The sequence below is a fragment of the Bombus pyrosoma genome, linkage group LG7 (genome assembly GCF_014825855.1).
Source record: "Bombus pyrosoma isolate SC7728 linkage group LG7, ASM1482585v1, whole genome shotgun sequence".
Classification (NCBI taxonomy): domain Eukaryota; kingdom Metazoa; phylum Arthropoda; class Insecta; order Hymenoptera; family Apidae; genus Bombus; species Bombus pyrosoma.
In genome coordinates this window covers 2,335,947-2,362,911 of record NC_057776.1, presented here as the reverse complement: position 1 = coordinate 2,362,911, position 26,965 = coordinate 2,335,947, and the positions used below count along the sequence as shown (strand labels likewise).

At 33.1% G+C, this 26,965-nt stretch overlaps 1 protein-coding gene and 1 long non-coding RNA gene across 4 annotated transcripts in view; both read left to right on the top strand.

Moving 5' to 3' along the window:
• Window positions 1–26,965, top strand: part of LOC122569522 (forkhead box protein O) — a 299,531-nt gene that overhangs the window by 64,729 nt on the left and 207,837 nt on the right. The window lies entirely within an intron of this gene.
• LOC122569523 lies at window positions 18,576–24,420 on the top strand. The gene is made up of 2 exons (XR_006317494.1): window positions 18,576–18,820; window positions 23,500–24,420. It is a non-coding gene; the product is annotated as an uncharacterized LOC122569523 (long non-coding RNA).

Here is a 26,965-nt window from a genome sequence, read left to right as displayed (position 1 = left end):
AACAATGATTTGGCGAACACACTCGACAAAGAAGAGACTGGCTCGTGAATTAGCGATAAAATGTGCTTTTCACGCGTGTTTCCTCGCGAAATACGTATAAGATGTCACACGTTTATAGATGAATCGTGTTAGTGTGCTTGCGTACGCGTTTATGAATGTATTTTAGTGTGGTGGTTGACTGGAAAAGGAGAGGAAGAGAGAAAGCATGGGAAAAAGAGACGGAGGTATTCGGGTCGAATGGGCAACTTGTTGCATTTCGGCTGGGAACGACGCGATGCGACGGGATAATATACTGCATAAGAATCCCTGTGTTGTCGTTATATGTGCCAGGCTTGTTCAAATTTGCTGTATCTTAACGCTGAGAACTTTCCCCGCTCTCCCCTCCATATTTCTGAAATTTTTCCAGGCTAGGGGTAGGTTTAGATCGTTCTTTCAACAATGGTCCTTTCAGTACAGTGAATTATAATATGAGCTACGTTATGGTGAGACAAAATTGGTCAATAGTCAAAGTGGTCATGTTTCTGGTGTATATGTATATACATAATATTTTAAATGGCCAGTTTTTTGGACCAGGTTGTAATATAAATAAATAAATACAATGATTATATGATGTTATTTATTATAGCATTTATATAATTACAGAATGTTATCAACAGATAAATTCACCATTCGTTGATATCATATTTCAAAACCACAAAATTATTACTATGTACATGGAAGCAACTAGTACATTCACTAGTAACGTAGATAACGAGATTCAAAATCAGTCATTCCCTAGTATCATCCTTCCATGAATCCTCGCTGTTTTAGCATGTTAGGTAAGATAATGTTCTTCTGTATCATTTTCGTTATAATAAAGGAAAAAAAAATAAAGATGACATTAAGGAGATAAATATCTATTGTTAGTATCATTTTGAAATATTTAAATCAAAATATCTTTGAGATTAAAAAAATCATGGTTTTCTTGGCGTAATATGTTTCCAGCTCAATATTTTCTTTATGGAAAAAAATATATGGTTTCGTTGTATAAACTTAAGACAACATCCTTTTTCATAGAAATAAATGCCTGTTTTACTTAATTCTATTATTCGATTCGATAATTAATACGATTCATTGTTGGCTGAAAATTGATATTAATTTCATGTATGATCTTTCTGTGCCAAATTATTTGCAATCATTACGCTGTACATTTCGTAAAGTACTGTATGCATTATGTTAGAAAACAAAATTTGTGTTACAATTCACCTTTTTCGTTTCAGAATGTCGTAGTTTTCAAATAGTAATTAATATACGCTAGCTTTTCTACTCATAAGTAAAATACTATAGGCCATAAATTTCTTTCCATTACACGAAGCTTTAAAACAGAATACAGTATACGACCGTAAGTAGACTTACGATTCTAAGACACTGAATGATTCAACATATAATAAAATCAATAGTGAGTCCATACATGATTCGTGTAATATAATTACCTTGATACATTTTAATTCATATACGTTTTGATTAATGATAACTAGATAATGATAATCCTTTCTTTAAACTTCGTTACAAAGGGATAGTAGTAAAAGAGAAGAAGAAAAGTAATAGGAGAAAAATTTGATCGTAAATTCTACTTTCGAATTGCTCTTCTTGTCTACTACACAACCGATGTTTAATGCCATGTTAAATAAAATCTAATAAATACAACTGCTTGTAAGCGATATCTCGTAAAACTTAATGATTTGGAATTATGATAGAATTTTTTTTAACCGAGCTTTGTCGTCACGTCGCTTCGAAAGTCGCGATTTTTTGATTGTGAGATAATTCGCGTGTCGCTGGCGATTTACAAAATTGCGCGCGTGAGCAGCAGGAGATGGTCATGCTCGCGCATGCGTCTTGTGAAACGATGAGACTGTTAAAATAGCCGTAACATTGCTATCGCGCAATGACATACATCTTAATTGTTGTCTCGACCCAACTTGCCTGTCGGTATTCTTTTGTGAACTTAAACAATAAAGCAAAGTGCTCCGTGTAAACGGGGGTTGATTTACCGCGTCTTCGCACGGAAGTCCAGCGCCACTGGAAACTTGGATTAAAAGTTTCCGTTGGTAGTGTTTACTCGCCAACCTCAAGCATCCACTTTGCTTTAATGCACCTTATCCTTTTGGCTTGAGGATATTACGCGACAGGTGTTTAGTAGAAAAAGAATGTGAATCTTACGCGATTATCGTGGTTTTTCTTTTTAAGGTTTTACAGATTTTTCCGTATTTCTTAATGTGTGTAATGAAATAATTTGCTTGTTTTCTTATTATTTGCTTACTGTAAGTAGGAATAAGAAAGGAAATGCTTTGGCTTTTATTAGATTTTTTAGTGTTTACACTTTTCGGTACATTACAAATACTAGTGAAATATCATACATAACGCATGTAACGAATAACATGCATTAGCTATTCGTCTTAGAAGTTTTATTTAAAATGCTCGAGTCTTTTTAATACTCTGACAAATGTATCTAGTCATTGGCCTTCTGATATTGAGTATAAACTCGTTATACAAGCGCGAAGAATTAAGACAGAAGTTGAAATTTATGTACCAGCTTTAGTCAATGTCTGACTGTCTATTCTGAGTAATCGTTCTGCATTCGTAAATTGTATTATCTTCAACTTTTACTGTAACCAAATTTCTAATAAACTATCACAAACTACTACAACTTTCAAGGAAAAATTATTTAGTAAAACAATTTCTTACACTGCATTTATATATACAGTCTAAAAAGAATTCCGTGTACTGCATTTTTCACTTAATCCTCACTTCACAGTCTTCACTCTCGACTTCAGGGCCATACTTTACATTCGAGCCAATTAAAAGGTTGCTGTAACATTGGCACTGCTTTAGAAGTAGAGCCTCTAATACCGGGGAAGCGTAACTTCATATTATTACATTAGATTCGGATTCAGGTGTCGAGAGGGAACGAGATATATGACAGGAATTTCCGAGGAAATTAAGTTTGAAGTTCTAATTTACATATGAAACTATTTTACATACATCGTTATTTATTTTTACTGGGTCAGTATTGATACTGGGTCAATATTACATTATTAAGTAAGCAAATTAGCGAGACAGATTTGAAACTTAATTATATGCGGATAAAAGAAAAAATAGTTAATAACATAATAATAAGTAATTCATGTGAAATTTTCATCCTTGAAATTGGTCTAGTTTCTTTTATTCCTATATTTAAAGGATATTGTGGCAGTTTGCGTACAAATAAAGAAAAAGGAGAAACATTGAGAATATTTGTTTGTAATAATTTTTTACTGTATAGCACACTTTGTTAATGATAGGAAAGAGTACGAAACTATTCAATCACTTTTCTAATGACTAATTAAAATATAAACTTTACGCTATGACTGTAGCGTTCCTGTGTGTACATGTGTGTAGTCCGCATGTAACGTGAAGCAGCCAATTTTGTTGAACTTTGTTCCTGTATTGATCATTTCTTTAAAGTATGAAAAATCGATTTTCTCTATAGATCTGTTTTGTAAAATTCTTTCATTTCCATTCTTTAAATTACAAAACAAATATATTGAAAGCAGTATCAAAGTACAGAATATCTTTTGTATTATAACATAAATAACCAAACATATCTTTTTACATGTGACTGAACTGCATATTTTTATGCGTTTGGGGGTATTTAAGGATGCAAGAATGCGCATAATATGTAAAAGTATATAAAATACCCACATAGTAGGTACTATTTAGTTGTAATATTTAGCAGATAAGCAAATCTCTGTTTAGATCCACTTCTTTAATTGTGTTCACAAAAGTATAAATTTACATAAATATCTGCCATCTACGTATAACATACCTATACATATATTCTTTATACAATACCTTGAAGAATCAGCAAAATCCTAAAATGCTCTCACAAAAGCTTCTCAAACGCCTGATTCTCATACTAAATCAAATTGAACCGAATTTCGTGTGAGGGTTGAATATTTGAAAATGAGACGCTCCTCGTAACAAGATATTCCCCGTTTTCTATTTTTATACGATCGGCATATGAACACCGAGCCCCTGTAAATCGATTCAAAATCTTTACTTCTTGACGAGTTCTAAGGTTCTCCGCCGGGGGAAAAGGTCATCGACGGGAACATCAGCGTTAATGCAAAGTAACAAGGCTTTGTAGCGAGCTGCTGCCTTATGGTATTTGTTGGCAAAAGCGAGAAGCGAAGAATCGCGGCCAACTGGGCTTGATCCAAGTGCGTCCTCTCGCGAGGGGTAAGAAAACTCATGAGAAAATTATCATGCGATTACATCCCCTCGCAAGTACCCTCGATGCTACAGAGAAAGTGGCGCACTTGGGGGAATAGACGAGCGGAGACGTGCGTTCCTTGCTTGCCGAGCTCCGATTTTTTTTCTCACATTGTAAATTGAAAAGTGGAAGACGATCGTTTCTAACTGGCACAGTTCCCGAATTCGAGCGAGTATTACAGCGATACTCGATTCCCAGCCATGAAGAACGCGTTCTTCGCGCTTCTTTGCCGTTTTTCTTCTCATTAATACCTGTGCTCGAGGAAATATTGCCTAACGAGTGTCCAGATAGAACGAGGCTTTTCAGATTTTGCCAACTCACTGGCACCCTCGTACATGATTAACATTGTCTTCTTGGACGGTGATGAATTCTGAATCGTGGGCCGTGATTTATATATCGTATAATCCAGCGAATATGGCAACCGCAGTAACAAATATTCTTCAGCATAATAATGGGAATGAAAGGTTAATTATTATTGTGTTGCGAATGATGTTTATACGAGTTCATATTTTTATGAACGCTATTAATGAAGCGAAACCCTTATAGAGATATATTTTATCTTGTAAATATTCTAATACAAGTATTTTATCTTGGACATTGCATGTAGTTTTGCATATTATGCACATTTCTTATATTTTTGTGTATTTAATTTTTCTAAATGTTCATATAATTTCCGCATTTTACATAATTTATATAATTATCCGCAGTCTATTTAGTATGTATATGATATTAATTTGTTATGTATATAAATTAAATTTTATTCTTTTCTTCTGTTGCAGGTGAGCCTGAGTTTTTATCTTCGTTGAACAATGAAACAAAGGTTAGGATTAAATTGTCTAATTCAATTTTCGCACGTCTGAAACATTAAAAAACCGTGTAACATATAATTATCGATAGTTAAATATTCCAATAAACCCATCGAATCTTTCCTCTCAGCGCAATTCGCTGAAAAGAAAAGAAATTACAGCGAAATTGTCGAGACAGTGACAAATGAAGTGAAGTTAGCATCGTGATCTGACTGGCTGATAAGTCAGAACGACTAGTAATTGCGTTCTTCAATTTAACGAGCGTTTACTACTTGGATAAAAATCACACGCGTGTTGTTACAGGTTACATAGACGTGTTTAAGTTGTTAATCATGTTTCATTAAACATTTAGCATACTAATCGGCACAATTGGCGATACATGGAAAGAAAAGTCGTTTGATAAAATTCAGGTTAATCTCTTCTCGCTCAATCTGGCTTGTTCGAGATTCACTGACTTTTGTTTAAGTTAACGCACTCGTTCATGTCATCGAGTCAGAAACCTGAAATCATTTCCCCCGGTCATCCATGAAAAAAATTAATGCAGCAAATAATTCGCTGCGTTTTGTCCTTGCTTTTCTCGAGCCTTTCTGCCATTCGATGCCTGCTGTGAGGCACAGATAATGGGACCTTCCACGCCAAAGTAAGGAGGAAGAAACATTTTATGGATCGTCGTTTACCGTTGCACACCAGGGGACCAGTCGATCAGAAATGCGCATCCACAACAATAATCGTTGTTCGATTTTTCAACTTTTTAGCTAATAATATATTCTAGTAATTGAGACTCAACCTGATAGAAGTAATATCAAAAAGGGCAATCTACATTCTCTCTCAAAAGTCTGAAGATACTTTTGATGCTTGAAATTAGTAAAACATCGGTATTCGATGTAAATGTAGCTTATGATATTAAAGTTGCTTGCATTTTTCAGTAAAATTATTAATACATTAATACATTAAATAGTAACTAATTCTTTTTTCCATATGGCAATCATATTTTTTCGTCTTTTAATTGTCATTTCATATTTCCCAGCCCTGAGTCAGATATAATAACCGTACGGTGACATTTGAGCGAGGGAATACCTACATTTTCATTTATAATGAAATTGAAATTTATCGATTCTACGGAAATAATCTTTGTAAAACTATTCTTAATCAGAATATCTCTGTCAAGTGAGTATTTTTGTGTCCCTTACAGTAAGATAGTTACTTTAGGTTATCGCAATCGTTATTTTCTTGAACAATAGCTCACATGTGAACATGATTCAGTGTGATAGCAGTGGTGAAGAAGAAGAATATTGATATCTTCAAGTGTTTCATTGTTTGCTATTTATTTCATAAGAATGTTTCCTTTGCATAAAGACAAATTTTGCGAGATATACTGTAAAGGAAAAACTGGTTCCAAATTGATACCATTTGGCTCTAAACGGGATTTTGACTCTTCATGACTAATTATTAGTTACAGCCAAATCGTGAGTTTTAACCACTGACCCCCATTCTATGACATACCAAATATACGTATTTTTATATACATTTGTATTCGAAAGCTTGTTCGACTCGGACATTCTCCCACAACTAATTTGATGACGATTTAAATTTATAACGAGGCAACGAAGAAACTCTTGAAATTCCGTCATTGTAAATTACTCGTAGCATAGAAGTACTCGTCCGCCACCGTGGCGAATATGATGAATCAAATTTCAAGGACGCAAAGTATGCAATTGTTGGACTATTTCCATTGGACCAAGTGCGAAAACGAATAGGGAACTCCTGAGAGACGAGTCTTGAAAGAAAGGGGACTAGAGGATTTCACGCCATGTAGTTTTCAAATGGATACAGGTTAAGTGCGTAATGCATTGTCTTCTAGTCTTGTTCATTGGTAGACAATCGTCTACCGGTTTTTACAAATAGAATGAAATAGGTATATTGCAAATAGGTTCAAATTTAACTGGAAAGTTTTGGATATATCTTGAGTAGCTTGATAGGAAAACTAAACACATATCATTAAGTATGTGTTTCGAACGTAGATGTAAATGGCGATATTTTCAAGTACAATCGAATGTTGACTAAGTGAATTGGTAAATTCGGATTTACTTATACTCTAACTGTTTAGTTCTCCTAAAGTTAAACTCTGTTCTGGATTAATAAATATCTGGTGTAATATTTAACTTCTTTCGACAAGATCCTTTGTTTCAATTCGATGAAATAGATGCCTCTGTTCGAGGACTCTTTCCAAAATTAACATTTGGCATCATTACTTTATATTTTTCTTCCGCAAAAGGGACATCTATCTTCAAGAATATTTCCTTTTTAAATAACGCGCCATTAGACGCAAGCGTAACACGATTAACGAACAACTAAAACCGATTCTAATTGAAAACGCAAAAGGTGTCTGGTTGATTCATGTAGCGCGTTGACACGATTTTGCTCAACGTAATGCGTGTTTAGGACTGATACAGACGAGCGACTTTTGTCGTTGTGATATCACACCGATACGAGCCACCTCATGTCCGTGACGCGGTGCGATTTATTTGTAGTTGGGCAATGCATACAAGTTTGCGATATCGCGAACGACAAAACTCGCTTGTCTGCATCTGGCGTTAAACGCACAATAACAACGACTATGTTAATAGAAACGCGACGATTCATGCTGACGCGAGCGCGCCGTTCCTTTTTTTCATGGATTGGACCATAGTCATTTGCATTTCCGGCGAAAACGACGTATAATATGTGATTGCTTCTACTATGCGTAACTTTTCTATTACGTTATAATATTATATGAGATGTCTGTTTTCTTTGACGATCTAATACGATATTTATCTTCTGTTTTTCATCAGTGCAAGTTTCAGTCGGCATATGCGCCACTGGGTAAATTTCAGTTGTCAATTAACGCTTTCCTATTGTTGTGTTTCATGTTTCTTGTTGATACACTAAACTCTTCCTTGTCAATGATAGTATCGGTAATGTTTTCATGTTCGATGTTGCGTACATACTAGATATAAGCAGCACTGAATTTTGTATCTTAACACCTCATAAGAAAACATTTTATTAACTAAATGATAAATGTATTTGTTTCTAATGAAACTGTAGCCTAATTGTAATGCAACTTTTATACATTGTATATAAGGAAATCAAAAAAATGTGTTTCTATTGTTAGAGGCTTAAAAAATATTTAAAAAATGAACAAAGAACACGTTTGTTTATTAATACTATTTTTCCTGAAAAATTTTACTAATTTCTGAAATGAAAAAGTACTTAAAGTCTGCTCGTATTGATCTTATCATTGTAAAGAACCCATTAAAAGATTTTCAATAATATATTTGAATGAGAGATAGTCGAAAGAAAATAACAATTAATAAATAAACAAAATACGAATAAAGTAAATCGTTGTGCAGTTTCATCTAAATCACATCGTCGACAAGTGATATATTTCTTGAAGTAATCTAGAAGGATCAAATTAAGTAGTTTAGAAAACTTAATGTGTTTCCATGGATATTTCATATATTACTATGGTACAGTCTAATAATTCTGGAGGTAGACTTTTGCAGTGCCCATAGCTTTTGATGTTATATAAATAATGTAATTGCACGATTGCACCATATCCAATAATTCAACGTAACGGATGGTTTGACTACAGCAATCAAAGTCAATCCGAATGTAGTTATTGATTAATACTAGTCAATTAATATAGAAAATAGTTAATAACAACTGGTTGAGTTGAACTTGGTCATCACGTTATTTTCTTGTTTCCACTCTTTGTACTTTTCTATTATTTACATACTATGTAATAATGATGTTATTCATTAATTAAAGAAATGGATTTCAACGAATGAAATTTCAAAGAAACGCAAGAGGTGTGTCCTAATTAATAAAATCGATATTCAGTGGTGAATGAATTTTAATTGACGTACAAAATCCATCGTTTGTAATTTAGAGGGACTGTTATGAAAATTCTATGAATGCAAAGATTAAAGACAATGTCTTAATTACTAGGTTTCCATTTCAATTTCAATGCTAACAAAAGTTAGATTTAAAAATAGCCTATTCTTTTTACTAGAGTTAAATATGCATGCGTTTGCAAAAATCTGTCGGGAAGCTCACATTACTACGGTGAAAATAAATGCCATGTAATACGTACATGTCGTGTGAGTATACATTACAAAACGCGATCTCAATTGTAACAATAAAAAGTGGGAGGAATGTAAAATTTTGAATAAATATCATTTCGTAAAGGATATCCTGCCATATAAGAAAAATGAATAGTTTTGCGATTCTAATATTAAGTTATTTATTCTATAACATCGGGTGAAATATTTGGCTTGAGAAATATACAATACAATACACGATAGCACAGTTCATGAAATTAAATCAGTTTATATGTAGGTATTTAAAGAAATTAATAGACAAAATAATTAGTCAGTGTATGTATTTTCAATAATTGTATGTGTAAGAATGGTAATTTGTAATAAGCGCACATGAAATTTTGTTTTTCAAATTTGTTCATTTATTTGCTAATTTTAAACTTTAAATTTATTTCAAATTAGTACGAATTTTAGATTTTTTAATTTTTTATCTAAAATTAGCAAATTCTAATTAATATTCAATTATTCGAAAAATATATTTGATATAATAGGCGTGTGTTGAATACCAAAAAGTATACGAAGTTTGCTATTTGATATTATAAATTATATAGCAAAACATATAGTAGAAGTAAAAACCTAATTTATTCGAAATTTATTTAAAATGTGCTACCATAAAATTATTTCAGGAAGTTAATGTATATATTAGCATAGTTCAACATTGATTTGTAGAATCCAAGAATGATTTTATCTATCTTTCATTGGAGGCTACGTAAGAGGGAAACCCGAAAAATTCCTTTGACAATAATATTTGAAGAGATATTAGTGAAAATAACCAACAAGAAAAAATATAAGAGGAGAAGACGAACATTAGTTCTGCGTACGTACGATGTAATTATGTGTATGCGAAGAAACCAAAACGAATGCAAACAAATACTTTCTTACTTTAAAATAATAAACTTGATGAATTTGGAAGTGAAATTCTTTGCATTGCTTTCAATTCCTCGATGCTATACTTATACATTATCTTCTTTAAGGACTTACACAATTTTCCAACGAATTAATTATTCAGGAATGAAGAAACTAACAACGACATTCAATGAATTTTTCAATAATAATTGATGCTTTTTATGAACATGGAACAATAAAATCAGACAAGTGTCGAAAAGAATTTAGATAATTGTAAAAAAATTATTTTATTGAACACCTGACCTTTCGAGAAATCTATATAATATGTTATATATGGTAAAAATTTTACCTGAAACGTTGCTCTCATTTGATTAAATTTATATCAGTGTACAAACACCTGATATTTATAGTTCTAGTTAAAAGGATGATATATCGTATAAGCATTTATACCTACATATATCAAAACTCTGATACGTGGAATGCAGCGTTGCCCTTATTCGATCAATTTATGAAAGAGCGTATTCAAGAACATTAAAAACAAAACAAAGATACGCAATTCTGATACGTGTAAAGTAGCGTTGCTATCATTTGATTAAATTTATAAACAACGTTTTTGTTGCGCGGCAATAAAAAAACAATCAGCAATACGTAGACATATACTTGTTGTGTAAAACTATTGTGTAAAAACGATCACGGTTCGACACTGGATGAAGCAAGGAAACGAGGTGCTACCTTAATCGAACGGTCGTCTCTACTAATTATACATGCTGGCCTCTAGACCGTAGATAGTACAACAGATATCTGCGCTACATTGTTAGTTACAGCACAACACTCATACGATCGTGTGTATTTTTAGATATTCAGTGCCAAATATCTTGGTCCGCGATGTGCGCGATCTGTTATTTGCAAGTACGCGTTCGCGCATCGTTATCGCGTGTGCTCGACGAATTGCACTGTTGAATTGGCACCGAAATTGACATTTTACAGGACGAGCTGTGACATTACGCATGTATTTGAGCGTTGTGCTTTCCGACATCAGCCCTATCGAAACAATGTCGTGCAGTTGTTGATGAGGACGTCAGCAGTATTACAAGTGCACAATCAATACAAAATTAATTCTGGTGTAAATTTCTATATCTAATCTTTCGTCTAATCGACGCCTTGATTTCGAAAATTGGAACTCGCGTATCATTCCACAGGTAGTTGTGCTGACCAATCGAAGTAATCGTTGATTAGATGTGCTCCGACGAGGTTTTTGAGGGCCGATCATTCGAGATAGATAATCGGCACGCCACTCAAAAAGCTATGTTGGCGGTCGCCTCTTTACCTTCATTGCGCGTTTCGTCGTATTTATTTTTAAGCCGAATACGACGTAGAATTCGCTAAAACTGTTCCGTGCGAAAAAGTACGTTGCAAGTTAGCTTGCAATGTTATGTGCACTATAACCAATCGTAGATAATTTCGATCATGGTTAGATTATATGAAATGGACTATAGCGTTGAATTTACCAAATAGGATCATTTATTTAATCCTTTAACGGTATAAGAAAGTGACGAAGACTTTTGAGTGGGCGATTTAAGGAAAGGATTTTTGCATTTCTTATATTAGATGCAGAACATATATTTTCTGCTTTTTATGGAACATAAATATTGATGACCATATTACGTATGATATTTAAGGCAGTTTGTCTGAGGTTCTTTCAGACTATACTGTTAAAGTACACAATGTAAAGTATATACTGTTAAGCTATAACAATTTTATATTTTAGGCAATTTCATCGGATATCTGATTAGTTTCAATTATAAACAATCGTAAAATCAATGTTTGCTTTACGATGACCGGCTTGAAATTCATTTAAAGCTTATATTTAATGTTATTAAAATTATATTACTTTAAAAATCCACAATTACAGCAAAATATTTACGATATATTTTTGCTGAATTTGCCAACAATGCTTTTGAAGAGAAACGTAAATTGAATATGCAAAAACGGTATTTAGCAAGCATATTTATCTAGCATACATTGTAATATATTCTATTGTGTTCTTCTATTACCCAGAGTTCAGTACATAGTTATCTTAATCTTTTTCTGTCGATTACGCTCATTACGAAGTGAAAATGAAAGAAACTCGGTAAAAAAATGATAAAAGAATGCATTATATTTAACGAGGATTAACTAAAATTACTGATGGCTTTTTAATGGGCAGATAATACAAAATCTTAGCAATAGTCAAGCCTTAATATCTTTTGAGAAAAGGAACTAAAAAAAAAAAAAAAAAATAAAAAATAAAAAAAAGGAGCATTGGCGAATACCAATAAAAGTATCATTTAGCTTAATTACCTTTGCAACTGTCATTTGAAAATAGATCAGCTATAGAAATCTGCAATTACAATTCGAACGATCAATTTTTATATTGGCATTTTGAAAACGCCGTCTTTGTCCTCGTGTTCGTTTCGTTGCTTAGTTGGAACCGTTGTTTTTTTTATTGCCGCGCAGGGTTTGAGAACAGTTGTCTGGCTAGGTAAAAGTTATAATTTTGATTCTTTTCGTTTACTTGATTCTTGATCTTTTTTTTATGTTTCTAGGTTATAAAGATCGTAAATTAGAATCTTATTTGTCCATAAAAATTATTTAAATGAGATAATACGTCACTTAAAAGTAGATAATCTCTACTTCTTACAGAATATCATTTAATGGTCGCCTTCTCTTTTTCTAACTGTAAGTAAAAAATAATATTTACAGGGAGTTGTTTTAAGTGTCATAAATTTGTCAAAGGAAGGTACATTTTTAAGTCTTTCAATAGAAAAATTATAATCTGACATTTCCGAATAGATTAGAATTATTATTATTTATTATTATCATATATTATATAATTTTTAATTTTAAAATATATTACATATTACTAGAAGATCATTAGAAATATACTAATTAACATTTCACTGCTATCTTGTAGGCCAGATTCAGTTTATTAAAAATTAAGAATTACATTTTGTAACATGTTTGCAATTTAATTTTCAAGTTTGTGGTGTTCCTGCGGGCATTCGGTAGTCTAACATAACCTGTCATTTATCTATTCTGGTTACTATGTGATACTATATCTGTGAATTACTTACAGATTATATAAGAATGATTCTACATACAGAATAAACGTAGTAGATAACAAAAATGTAGTAAATAAGTAATATGAATAGTTAAGCAGCAGACAACATTAGTCTGCATAATACAGGATGAGTTTTTCGTAGCCTTGTTTTATGCGCATCACACCGTGCCGCGCCGCGTCGGAGCAAATGCGCTATAGCAAAATTCGGTATTCGCTGACTAGCGAATGCGCATGCGTGCAACCATGGGTGCAACGATACGTATGCCGCACCGCTCCGCGCCGGTGCAACGCAAGAGGATGACGTCACTGGTCTGGATGATTAGTCTGCCAGTGGTTCTCTGTTTTGTTGATATTCCGTCTGGAGCGAAAGGTTAACGCGCAAAAACCGTCTCGACCGTTCTTGTCGATTCAGAAGATGACTAGACGATGAATTTTCGTTACTAGTGCTTTAGAAAAAATGATGACGAATGCTTAACATATCATTAACGCATGTCATGGCTATTTTTATAAAAAAATAAAAAATTTCAAATGGAACAAGTGGAAATAAATTTAATTGTAAAAAACTTAGTTACACGAAATTTAGTATACGATATAACGATTATCTATATTTTTTACTACTTTGTTAGTCATATGCAGTGTAAGTGAAAAAGTTGTTCTCGATCAAACATTTTGCGCCGCATGTTTGCTCGTGTGCAATTTAGTTTTACGAATTTTAGTTTTTTGTAATATATAATTATTACTTACATTTTTTTTTATGTTTTTATTATTCTTGCCTAGTATTGTAGATCCCATTGGATCAGATATTGATCGTATAGGCGAAAAATTCGTTCTTGAGAACTAATTTTAAGAACTTTAACGCTACTGAAATCGTAATTAAGGTATCAAAGATATAAAAAAATTGATAATATCAAACACAATAATACGAGGTATAAATAATTGCATTTTAATAATTGCACATAGTTTTCGTGGATTTTGGACATTTTTCTCGTTAGATCTTTGCAATTGCTTGACGGTTTAGATGATAGAAAGATAAAGTACAGTTGGTAGAAAATATTTGCGGGAATATTTTGGAACAGATTCGCCAGAAACGAAAGCGTACGGCAGATGCGTTTGTTTGGATCGATTCGTGTTTTTCTTGCAATTATGTTTTATGGCTTCCTCGATAAATCTTTTTCGTCTCGATAGCCATTCGTAGTTTGAAACTGGAATGGATATTTTCAATAAACGATTGATATATTTCGTGTACATTTTATCATAGGTATTGAGAAGAACCGATTAGCCGAGATTTTTATCCCTCGGGCGTTGTTACGCAAAGACGGCTATGTATACGTTGTCTGAAGACGTACGCAGTTCGGTATAGCGACACGTTTATAGCGGCGAATACAAAACTGGCCGCGCTTTTTCAACGTATCCCAGTTGTGCGTCGCATATCTTTATGCAGTATGTCTGCAGAATTTCGAGAACTCTGCGCAGTTGGTGGGTTCTTTTCTCTTTTTTCTTCGTAAAAAGAAGCCTGCACGAAACGCCTGCGTATTCACGGATTTATCGAGCCTTTTCTAGCCATTTGCTTACGACCTTCGTCGATTAAATTTAAAATGCATTTATGTATATTACGTCCGTTCTAAAAACGAGCCGCTTTAATAACATCTCGCGGTTGAATTGTCGGAATTTTTTAGATTCAAGGCTGTTCGACCATTCCATGTTTAGCGTAGAACCGTACAACGACCATCGTTAAATTCTTCGATTACGTTCCTCTTCCCTTGTTTCGGAGCAATTTTTCCAACACTGTTTGGATCAATTATAAAAACGTCATCACAATGTCGATAATAATTATCTTCGATCGGTGTGCGAATACAAAATTTGTCTTTATGAGAGAAGTGAAGAGGACAGGTAGACAAGAAGAGAGAAAAAGAGTACTGAATCGCATCGAGAACGTGACGAGGTGTTTTTTGCGGGGATTCTTCAACGTTCAATAAAAGCTGGATTAATTTGCACATTGTACTAGGGCGGCATGATTTTCACAGCATGGAGTATTCGTTTCTTCAATATTCGACGGCGGTCTAATCAGTGCTAGATCTTTCGTATTGCGTGTGCGGTATTAGCTGTTTTACTTGAACACGAGGAGCGATCGTACGTAGAGTGATCTCTCTCTCTATATATACGTGCTTGTGTTTGACCACAGACTCGCGCGTTTTGCTGAGACTTGCACATTTAAACTATCCGACATTACTTAACCAACGTCGGAACGCGGAAAATGACATTGCGCGAATCGTCGCTTTTATATCGCCAGAGAATTAAACCGTTGATCACTGTATACCGCGACACGATGTTGATAAGAACTGATTACGATTACATACACATCTACCTTTTTTCTTTATCCTCTTCCTTCTCCTCCTCTCTCTGTCTCTCTGCCTCTGTCTCTCTCTCTCTTTGTCTTTGTCTCTGTCTGTCTGTCTGTCTGTCTGTCTGTCTGTCTGTTTGTCTGTCTTTCTCTCTCTCTCTCTCTCTCTCTCTCTGTTTCTCCCTCTTCCTTTCTTACTCTTTCCTATCGTTATAATTACACTGATATGTCGATGCGATAGCCAGAATGATTTACAGCTTTTTAATAAGTTCTAGTGGAAACTTTGAAATCTATCATGTACGAGCGATACTCGCGTTCCCGCAACTTTCATAGATAATACGTGAGTACGACGTTACATAATCCGTCGAAGCATTTTGAATTTGCAATCGTCGACTGGGAACGTTCGAATTTTCCTGTAGGAAATCGTGCTTCTACCATCGAGAATCGAGAATCGTCGAATTGTCTGATAATTTTCGATGAAAATTCAAGTTCAAGCCAGTAAATACTGGAAAACAATTTTAATGGTTACTGGATAGAGTAAAAATTCAGCTTTTCTTTCCGAATATTTTTTTGTAATATAATATTGTTTCAAAATTTTATATCAGGATCTTCTAGCCTCTTAATCGAATTGTTTCTCAATTGAAAGCTTCTATGATTATAAAATTAGAAATTATAAAAATAATAAAGACAAATTAATTACAATTGGCTCAATTTTACTCTGTGCAAGTGTAAACATGATATATAATTCATAATATATATAATATATAATATATATAATATTTTTAATTGAAGTAAAATGACATGTAAAATGATAAGGGATCTTTAAGAAATCACCATATCGAAGAGATTAACATCTGAATGATTAACTAACTCGTTTTCCCGATTAACTGATTAATTCAATTGATTCTCAGTTTTATAGTTGATACATAATTACGCCTTATTTTTGATCAAATGCATAGGCGGATCAACGAATAGATGATTAATCCGAGACTGTATAAGTATCAAATATAACTTATAAGCATGAAATAAGGTAAAATTGTATTATGTACATATAGAATACAGATGTGGCATATATATAAACTCTACATATGAAATAATGTTTACTAAACGCAGTAATCGCTAATTTTCATTTACATCTTTAATTTAAATACTTTTCTTGAAGTATAATCACGAAAGAAGAGGAAAGAAAAAACGAAAACAGTACAATTTCAATGAAAATGTAGCCAGTTAAAATGTGGATGCATAAAACGAAAAAATTACTAAATTCGTCGATTTGATGAACTGCAGATTTTGTTTTATAGCAATTATTAAAATAACAGTATTTTTGGCACAATTTATATTAACTTTCATTAAAATAGATTAACAACCATACAAATTGGCTAATTGTATACGTATATTGGTACTCGTATATTGTCGTTATAATCGTCAAAATAAATACTTACAAATTGGTAATTTATATTAAAAGTTGGTAGTTTAAGTATTGAAATGACAAAGTTATGTTATTTAACTAAATGTAGTTAGAGATAATAAATATATATCTATGTACTTAATAACGCTGAGCGAGAGAGTTTCCAAAATAATGAATACGTCAACTAGTGAAATATGAAATACTTATAAAATTATTCCCAGTTTCTAAAAGACATTCTTATTTATTTGCATTATCTAAATATAACATAACCACGTTTAGGCAAAGTTAAGCAGTCTGCGTCTTCTCAATAAAAGATGTTTCGTTCCGATACCAGGTTCGTTCAATATTTCCTTTTCTCAATAACTATACTGTTTTAATCTTTTCAACGTACAACCTGTTCTCCTGGAACATTCAACGAGCATACAAATGGAAAGCTATCGAGAAGTCCTAGCGGTTTTTCTGTTGTACTATAGCGACTGTCGGCATGTAGATTTTGTTAGTTGTGCGTGTACTTTACCCATTCTTTTTTGGGAGCTGACGCTCCTTTCCATTCGCGAATGACGAATTCGTTTTAGGACCTTCACCGATTTTTCCGGTGCATCATCCTGATTCTGTACCTCACCACGCCAAAGATAATGTGATGTGGTTGTTTCGTTGATCGACTCGTTAATCGTATCAAGGACAGCAATCAAAGAGTCTAAGAAAGATGCTGCCAGGGAATATTCATTATCCGCGATTTTTTCGTTAATTAAGCGGATCCGGTCGTCGAAATCAGATCGAAATATCAGAGGTTCAGCTCTTGAATCAAGCAACGCGTTTCTATGAAAATTGTATTGATAATTTTGATCTTGCGACTAGCTACTTTACTCTATCTATACTAGAAGTTTTAACACCTGGATGCTCTGAACAGTAATTTATCAAGTATGCAATAATATTCGTAAGGTTCCATCTATCAGGTTAGATTATAGGCAGTGTATAGATTAGGTCATAAACCTTTTTAAATGTAATATTACAGTGTCATGTTGATTTCATGTTTATAGGATAATCGGATGATTTGCATTTGAAAAAATTTCATTTGGTTTACTATCAATCTTATTACAGGTATACAAAAAATTTTTCTAATAATATTACTTTTCGTAATAATAATATTTTATTACTATACATATATTATTAATCGCACGAGACAAACCTACTAATATTTAGCACAAATTGAATGCTTTTTACTACATGCATTTTATTTATCAATTTATTTATCAATCTGATATTTCGTTCACCTAATATATGTCATATAATATAAAATACTAAATATAAATTTGCTGGAGTTTTCCAACAAAATATAAACCGTAGATGTTATGTTAAACATGATCACTTACGTATCTTTTTTACGAGAAATTCTCAAAAGTGAATGACTTTTTGTCTCTGTTGCGTAATATTATCCTGTCAGTCATTAATTTATTAATTATTAAGAAGCTCTACGACTACGCACTTCTCGCGAATCTGTCGCGCTCGCGTCTGGAACGATACGTTCGATGAAGTACATACATCGTTCGCGATAATGGCAACGCAGTCTAAACAGATGATCAAAGTGCAGCTTTAATCACGTGAATTATAGTTCTGTCTTCATCGCATCGTGCGCATTTACAACGACTGATACTGTATTGTTGCGCGTACGTGACTGAGACTTCGCTGTCGGTTGTTTCTTCTAGTTATCATATTCCTTTTATTCTTGGTAAAATAACAATATCCGCCTTGCTCCTTGATCGCAAACAATATTCTAAGTCGAAGACCACAAGTCGTACAGTTAGCTTCTGTCGGAACCTCCTAAGTCACAGTATTATCTACGACGACGCAATGCTTCATTGGAGATTTTTAGAAACAAATATTCCCACAAGGTATGACGAACATTGTTTTTCTGAAGCTTAAATTTCGCGCGCCAATACCAATCATTAATTTTTTCCTATCGATAATTTTCAACCTATGTTTTTTCATTTTCAACATACTTGATAAATTACTTTTCAGAGGATCCAGATGTTAATACTTCTATTATAGTATAGGTAGAGTAGAGTAACTAGTCGCGAGAACAAAAAAAAAATTTACTACGAATCATGTACAATCAATATTGAAAAGATTTATAATAAAGATATGAAACTTCATTATTGTGACAATAATATACAGAATCAAGAAAATGTACACACTCTTCGATAAAGTGTTTATACATTTTTTTTGTGCTGCCTCCTCCTGTGTATGACATAATCCAAATATTTGTGTGATATTTTTTATTTGAACTTGAATTTTAAAAAGTGCCAGGAAACATAACTTTAGAGTTTGGGGAATGTTAAAAATAGTTCTTAATCCACCTAACTAATTATTTAATGGGTAAATTATTTTGAAAAGATTTATAAACTATAGCATCTCTATTCTGAGACTTTTGAATCCGGCTATTAATAATTCTTACAAATCCGAAATATATAAGTCTCAGAACGTATACTGAAAAATATTACAATGATACTGACGATATTCAAAATATTTAATTAGACATACGTAATATATACTAACAATTTTCCATTACAAGTGGTTAAATACTTTCGTGAGCGATTTAATAATAATCTTGTGAAATTTGAAGGCATCGAAGTTTTTATATTGGTATAATATATATGAACTTGGCTTTTTAAAGCTATAGATATTTTCTTTGTGTTTCAGATTTGTGTAATATTTCTATAAAATGTTTGTTGTTGTAATGTATTTGTTACACTTTAACAGAACAAAATGTGAGTCACGTCATTCGTCTGTATTTAACAATGTCGCGTTTGTATGAATTTTACACTGTTTGATATTTAATGGGATAAAAAGAGTATTCAGCACATAGATCTATCGAATTTGTTCGAATTTAGGATACTAGCGTTAATTTCTCCGGAGATGCGGTAATTCCCTATTATCTTTATCAATTCATTCATTAACAAGCATAATGGCAATGTGAGAACAATTTTATCAAAAATGTCAATCTACTAAAATCTCAAATCCATTTAATGAATCACATTGAGAGTCACTTTACTTTATTGTGTCCTACGATTAATAACAAATATTTTTTCATTTAACTATTCATTTATTAACCCAGAAGCGAAATCTTACTCTTGAGGGAAAAAAGTTATTGAAAGAAGATTCAAACATTTCACTTAACGAATGATTGTATAATGTAGCAGAAATGTTGATAAATATTGCAGAGTTCCTTGGGATTTTTTCAAAGTCTGAAACAGTATAAAAGTTGGATTTGGACATGAACAACCTAATCTGTCTACAGAGCATTATCGTCATCCTATTATTTTTTAATTTTCATACAAGTTTAGTTAGAAATATATTATTGATTCTTTGATGAAATTGATTCATTTAAAAAAATTAGGAAACTATAGGTACTTGTTAAAATAATTAATTTGAAAAAATAATCTTTCAAAAGATGAACGCGATATCGAATCTGGTTATCGTCAATAATCCCGTCGTCAAACATCGTCCGCTTCTCCCGTGATAATTGCTCTATTAAATGCACCGAAAAGAATAGAAATTGACTTTGTTTAAAGAAGAGACATCCATCGGTATGCTCGTTTTTCAACGTCACTGTCCATTACTTGGCCGACTAAAAAGGCTTTATTATATATGTCGACGTACAATGCGTTCGTATGTAGATGCCCGTCGGGCGATCAAAATTAAATTCGAACGCTACCTATGCCAACCTTCAAATTTGTGAAGGAGACGCGAAACGAATGATGATCCGCTCCAGACATGTCTAGAGAGGAGAAAGAAGAGAAAAACGAATCTCGATTACGGATTAGCTCTCGTGCAGTAGTGGAGTGGCCAATTAAAATTGGCTGGTATGGAGCCATTATTTTTATTGCGTCTGGGCCACCGAGAAGAATGTGACTGCCGCTTCATTCGTACGTCACGCAGCTCGCGCGAATTCTCTATGTCGCTTGAAAGACCATCGTGTGCTGGCGATTCCTCGTAAAAACCGTTCTCTTAAACGTCGGCGTTACGCTGTGCATATTAAATCGCCTTGAATCGCTGCCGACCGAATCACCGCATCGTTTGAAACTTTCGAAGAGACCGAACTCGCCGATAGAACGGTTTTTTCTTTTTTTCCTTTTTTTTTTTAATAATAGCTGAAATTACAACTAAAATTTTCGATATCGATTCGATTAAAATAATGTGAAACGCTTTTGGAAAATACTCTGAAGGCTTTCGGTTAGCGAACGTTATGCTATCGGCCGATAAACGGTCAGAAACGACCGATTCACGCGCACAACGGAGCGGCACCGGATAATTAATTCGGTGGATTTGAAATATCAATTAAATGCGTCCTTGCAGCAACTTGGCGACCTATCGAACTGTTTCAATCACGACATTCATTCCCACGTACGAATAACGTCTAGGTGAATTTTCACGCCTTTCCCCACTCACTCCTGGTATCCCCCGGTCCGTCAGCGTGCACGCGAGAGCGCAAGCGCCTTTACAGTCAGAACACGACTGCCGCGGCCACGCAGACAGAGAAAACCGTCGCTTGCATATAGATAAACCAGGCGACTCGTTGTCCGAGGTCGGTGCTCAAGGTTGCGCGTGACGTCACTGGACTTCTTCCTCGGTCCCCACCTTCTGTCCTACTCCATCGAGCTCCATCACCTTCTAATATCGCGAGTTTGCGTTTATATCCATGGCACGACATCATCACACCAGCCTGATCTATCTTTCCGCTATGTCTTAACTAACGCGATTCCTTTAACATCGCCAATCCGACTAACAACGGAAATTTCACATATGGCCCTTGCCGAGCTCAACGAATTTTTTCTCCGGATTCATATCCAGTTGAGCGAATTCTTTTTTTGACATTATTTTAATAGCAAGAAAAATATAGTTCGTTACAAAATGTGCATCAAACATTTCGAATTTCCATGATTATAAGATTTTAAGTAATTTGAAAAGAAGTTTATTCAACTAGATACGAACCCAAGGCAAAAATTGAACAATTTTTACGTTTGCCGTTATGCTCTATGTACACTATACGATTTTTTTAAATCTCAAAATGTAATTGGTTGATTATTTGCACCTACACAGTAACTTTCATTGAAAAGATTCATATCGCTGAAACAAAAAGATATAGCTATATACTACAAGCGTAAAATTGAATTATGTACCTACAAAATGCTCTGGTGAAAAATTGCACATTCCTCAAGTATAATTATATATATAAAAAGAAAGGAAAAACTGTAGTTGAAATCGCGACTACGTTTATTGTACATATAGTATTATTACCATACTAAATTTCATTAAATCGATGAAGACCATATTCAATTTATCTCTTTCATTAATTAGAAGGACAGTTTGTTAAAACACATATCTACTTTAACCATATTGTACACGATTTTTCAAAATGTCTTCGCACATTTTCTTTCATTGTGACTATCTTAGAGTTTTAGAGTTTCGTTAAATCGATGAGGACCATATTCGATTTATCTCTTTCATTAACCAGAAGGACAGTTTGTTAAAACATATATCTATTTTAACCATATTGTACACGATTTTTCAAAATGTCTTCGCACATTTTTCTTTCATTGTGACTATCTTAGAGTTTCAGAGTTTCACCTCCCTTATTTATTTATCTCTTCAATGTTTTATGAAGCTATTTGTCGAATATTACGAATTTCTCTACATAGTGTATGATTCTTGTGTAGGCTATGATTAATTTCTTGTATTCTTTGTAAACTACTTTGCCATTTAACGTAGTAGAATAAGAATAGGCTTGATGAACGAATGGTAGATAGAAATGGTATTTTTTTATCAGCCAGACTAAATAGATTACAAGATTTTATTTCACACCTTGTACAATGTTTAAGTAGGATGATCCAGGATGAAAATTAGACATCGAGATATATGTATGTAGGGATATATGAGCTAACAGAAAGTTATATTCTTCAATTTTAATTTATTAATTTATCAAGAAAGTAATTATTTTCTCTTTGAAAACTAAACATTTGTTGCGTAGCTGAATAACGAAATTCAGAAATGTACAAAATTTTTATTAATTTAACTTCTGAAAGTCGTGATAAAAGATATGTGCTATTCTTATTTATTTCTCAACAATTCTAATGTAACATTTAGTTACAGAATTAAGACAAAAATCGTCGACTTTTCTTTGTTCTCATACTCACTTATCTTTCAATTGTATATATATAATTATGCTTTGCTTGTATTTGTGTCGAATGTCGATTATTCATCTCCGTATAGGGTTTTATCTTTTTAGAAACACTCGTGCAATGGTTTTGAACAAAATGTATGTATAGCACTTTATGTATATTTCGGTGCCTAATCTACGTCTCTTGAATGATAGCGCGCATATTCTGTTCACTCTATTCATTCTATCATATCTACTCTTTCCGTTTCGGATGTTCCTGGAATAATTGGTCTGCGCGCTCACGCGACGTTCATTATTTGCAGGCACAGCCATCCACTTCGCGGAAATCAGCTATATATCGTTTAATAGATACGTATTCTTATTACTATTTTATGCATTTCTATTTCTCTCCAGGTTTGCAAACGGTGTGAATAATAATCCAGATGGTCACGCGTTCATCATGGATTAGTCGCAATGCACACGGTTCGCAATTTGAAAAATTGCATCTTACGCTGCGAATACTACTTATCTAACCATACCGTGCATGGCAGAGACAGCCTAGTTTTGAAATATCCACCGCATGGTTAAATCCGGATTCCGTCACGGTTCGAAAATCGTAGGCCTGCACTAGAGAAGTTGACACAGGACTGGATGATGCGACTTTGTGAAAATTGCGTCAGATTATATTTTGTTCTGAAACCATAACCAGCGTTTAACTTTCTACCTTCAAAGCGGGAGCTATCTATTTGTACGTGAATTTAAAGCCGTTTTGTTGCTTTGATTTTACGAAAGTTTGAAATTTTGATATTCATTTACAATAAATTCATAGTTTCAAAAATACCTCTCGTTTTTGTAGACGATGGAAATTAAATTTTCTAATTATTTTCTTTTTTAAGCTTTATTTATCTAGTACAGTTCGAAAAATTTTACACGAAATGTTACCATGAACCTTTAAGATGTGACATAATTTTCTGACAACCTATCTATGTATGATTTGACAATTCGTAAGTTCTCAATCAAATTACTCAGAGAACGATCTTTCATTATATCGTACAGTTGCATTATACAGTATATTTTAATATATTTTAAAAAGAATAATATTATAATACTTGTCTTTATGATATTTTGGTGAATAATGGGCTTTACTGCTAGAAGTAACTTTCGAGAAGAGTCTTTAAACTTTAAACAACACGAACTTAAATATCTTTTATATACAAAATCTAACTGGAAATACGATATTGGAGCACACAGACAAATCATTCCAATTTTCTTGTTGCCACTATAATAAGATCACGTTAATTATACAATGGGCAATGCTTCTCCCAAAACAAGTAACAGAGAAATTTCATTTTTGATCCTGTCTATTGTTCTCATTCTTCGTCAATATCATATTTTAGCGATAAGATCGATTCGAGCATTTTCTACAGGTAAAACTTATCCGGTGTTGGTTAATCCAACGTTGACAGTAATTCATATTAGCGTAATTCCACTGGATCTGGCGAGCAGAATTAAAAGTATTAGAAGGCATTAAAATATTAACAAAATATTAAATTCTATCAGAGATGGACAGAATTTTAATTATTGTATTTATTCGAATAATACATATATGCATATGTATAAGGTGTCTGTGGATTGTTCGCGGGCCTGTGTAGTTCTTTCATATCCGAATTGCATACTGAACCTTTTTCGTAACTTTCTCCGTGGATTTTTGATCGTGCACGAGGCGTATATCAGGATTTGCGACGCATAGTGGTTGCGTAACGAAAGCGCGGTTTCGATACGAAGTTCTAGCATCGATACGTAACGTATACGCGCATTCTCTAAGAATCCTTGCAACCCGAAGCCCACGCATTAGGCGTGTACTCCGTGCAGGAATATGTACATACTATGATTGCGTGGAAATGTTACGTGTGAACGGTATAACGAGTTTCCCGAGTGAAAGGGCCACATTAACACGGAAAAGTTTACACTTGCCGCTGGCGTTACACTCTGAGAAATATCAGTGGGCGAGCGCGACCCGCTCGGCTACGAGCGTATTTAATTGTTTGCTTAATTGTTCGCTGATGAATGGATGGCATTAAGCCGGCATTAAATAATGGATGGAATAACACAGTGGCTTTTCTCGTTTAGGCCATATTTATTGCGGCTCATATGCGAACGTCGCATAGGTATATTTCTAAGTAGATATGATTTACAGGAATTACCGTTGGTAATAAAGTTCGGGTATTGACTGTAATTATTGGTTGTTGTGTGTTTTAGTCGCAAGCTAGTCAAAATGTAGCTGACATCGTAGAAAGAAATATTTTTGAATTTTTTATGAAACTTTTAAACTATTAGGTTCGGCTATTGATAGGTTCAGAGATTGTAAAGAGAAAGATGCATCAGTCATGCTCGATATTCTGTTAGGTGTCACGTAATAATTGAATAATAACTACAGTCAAATATTTAAATATTGAAAAATGCGGAAACCAACGTTATAAATCATGTAATAGATATTATAACTTATGTTTAGCACGACAGTTTTAATTATGATTATTTAATGTTGAAAGATTCATAAGTTCATCCACGAATAATTTTAATGTCTTTCGTAATAACGTTAGTAAGTATTAGTAACAGGTTTAATGACTAGATCGCTGGTTTTTATGCATTTATGAAGAATTTGAAGATGCAAAGATGCATATAATACATAAAAGTATAGTATACACTATAATATTTAGTACGTAAAACATTCTCAATTTAGGTTACATTTATTTTTATTATACTCAGAAAAGTATGAATCTGCATAAATATCCGCAGTCTATTAATTAGACAAATAAAGAAAGATGGTAAATCAAATCGTTTCTATTTCAGAAAATTTATATGATCTTGGTATCTGTGGCAATTGTAAGACATAATCTGTTGCTATAGTTATAGTTCTACAACGTAATAAGGTAAAGTAAAACATTAATAAGTTAATGAGCAATAAATATGTTGTAAAATCCACAATTAAAGGAATCAGAGAAAATGTGTTAATATTTAATTTCAAATTGACCAAAGTTAATATCTTTATCTCAAAGCCACGAAGATATTAAACAAATATATTTATCCTGCAAACATAAAATTATCAAATACAAGAATAAACGTCGTAGAGAGATATAGCATAAGAATATGTAATTTCCAGCTATAAAAATACTCATAACGCACGTTATTACTAAATTTAATTCAATAGAATTATTTACATTAATGTTACATTTACATTACTAAATATACGAAAATATGTAATTGTTAGAAAATATTAAAAGCATTATTTATACATTAATTTTCTTCACATGTTAACTAAAACCGACAAGGTATAATTTCTATTTCATACTGCAAATGTTTTCAATTATCAGAAACAATTTATTTATTTAGAAAATCATTCATTTTTTAATCGTATCGTTATTCATATAAAAAATATATTATGTCTTTCGATCTTTGAAGAACTAAAATTGGTTACTTTGCCTTTATTAATCGCTAATTTGACTGAAACGATGTTTTGATTGATCCAAATGAACCTCTTCCCACGGTCATTGTATGATTACAAATTTAGAATTATAAAACAGAATAATACTCTCATGAGAAGCTAATTGTATTATTAAATACAGATACGTTTTATTCCACTCAAACAATCCTTCGTAAATAATCCTTCTACGTGTCAAAATATTTATACGAATTGGTTATTAAAGAATTATAGACAATGTATGGTTGTTAAATACTTCAGGAATGAAAGGGTTAAAAAGTTAATTAACCTACAGTTTCTTTGATTAATTTCTCTTTAATTTAATGAAAATGGCACTTGGGAATGTTCCGATCATTAAAGGACGTCAACCGAGCTATAATATTCTAGTGTTTGTTTATTAAC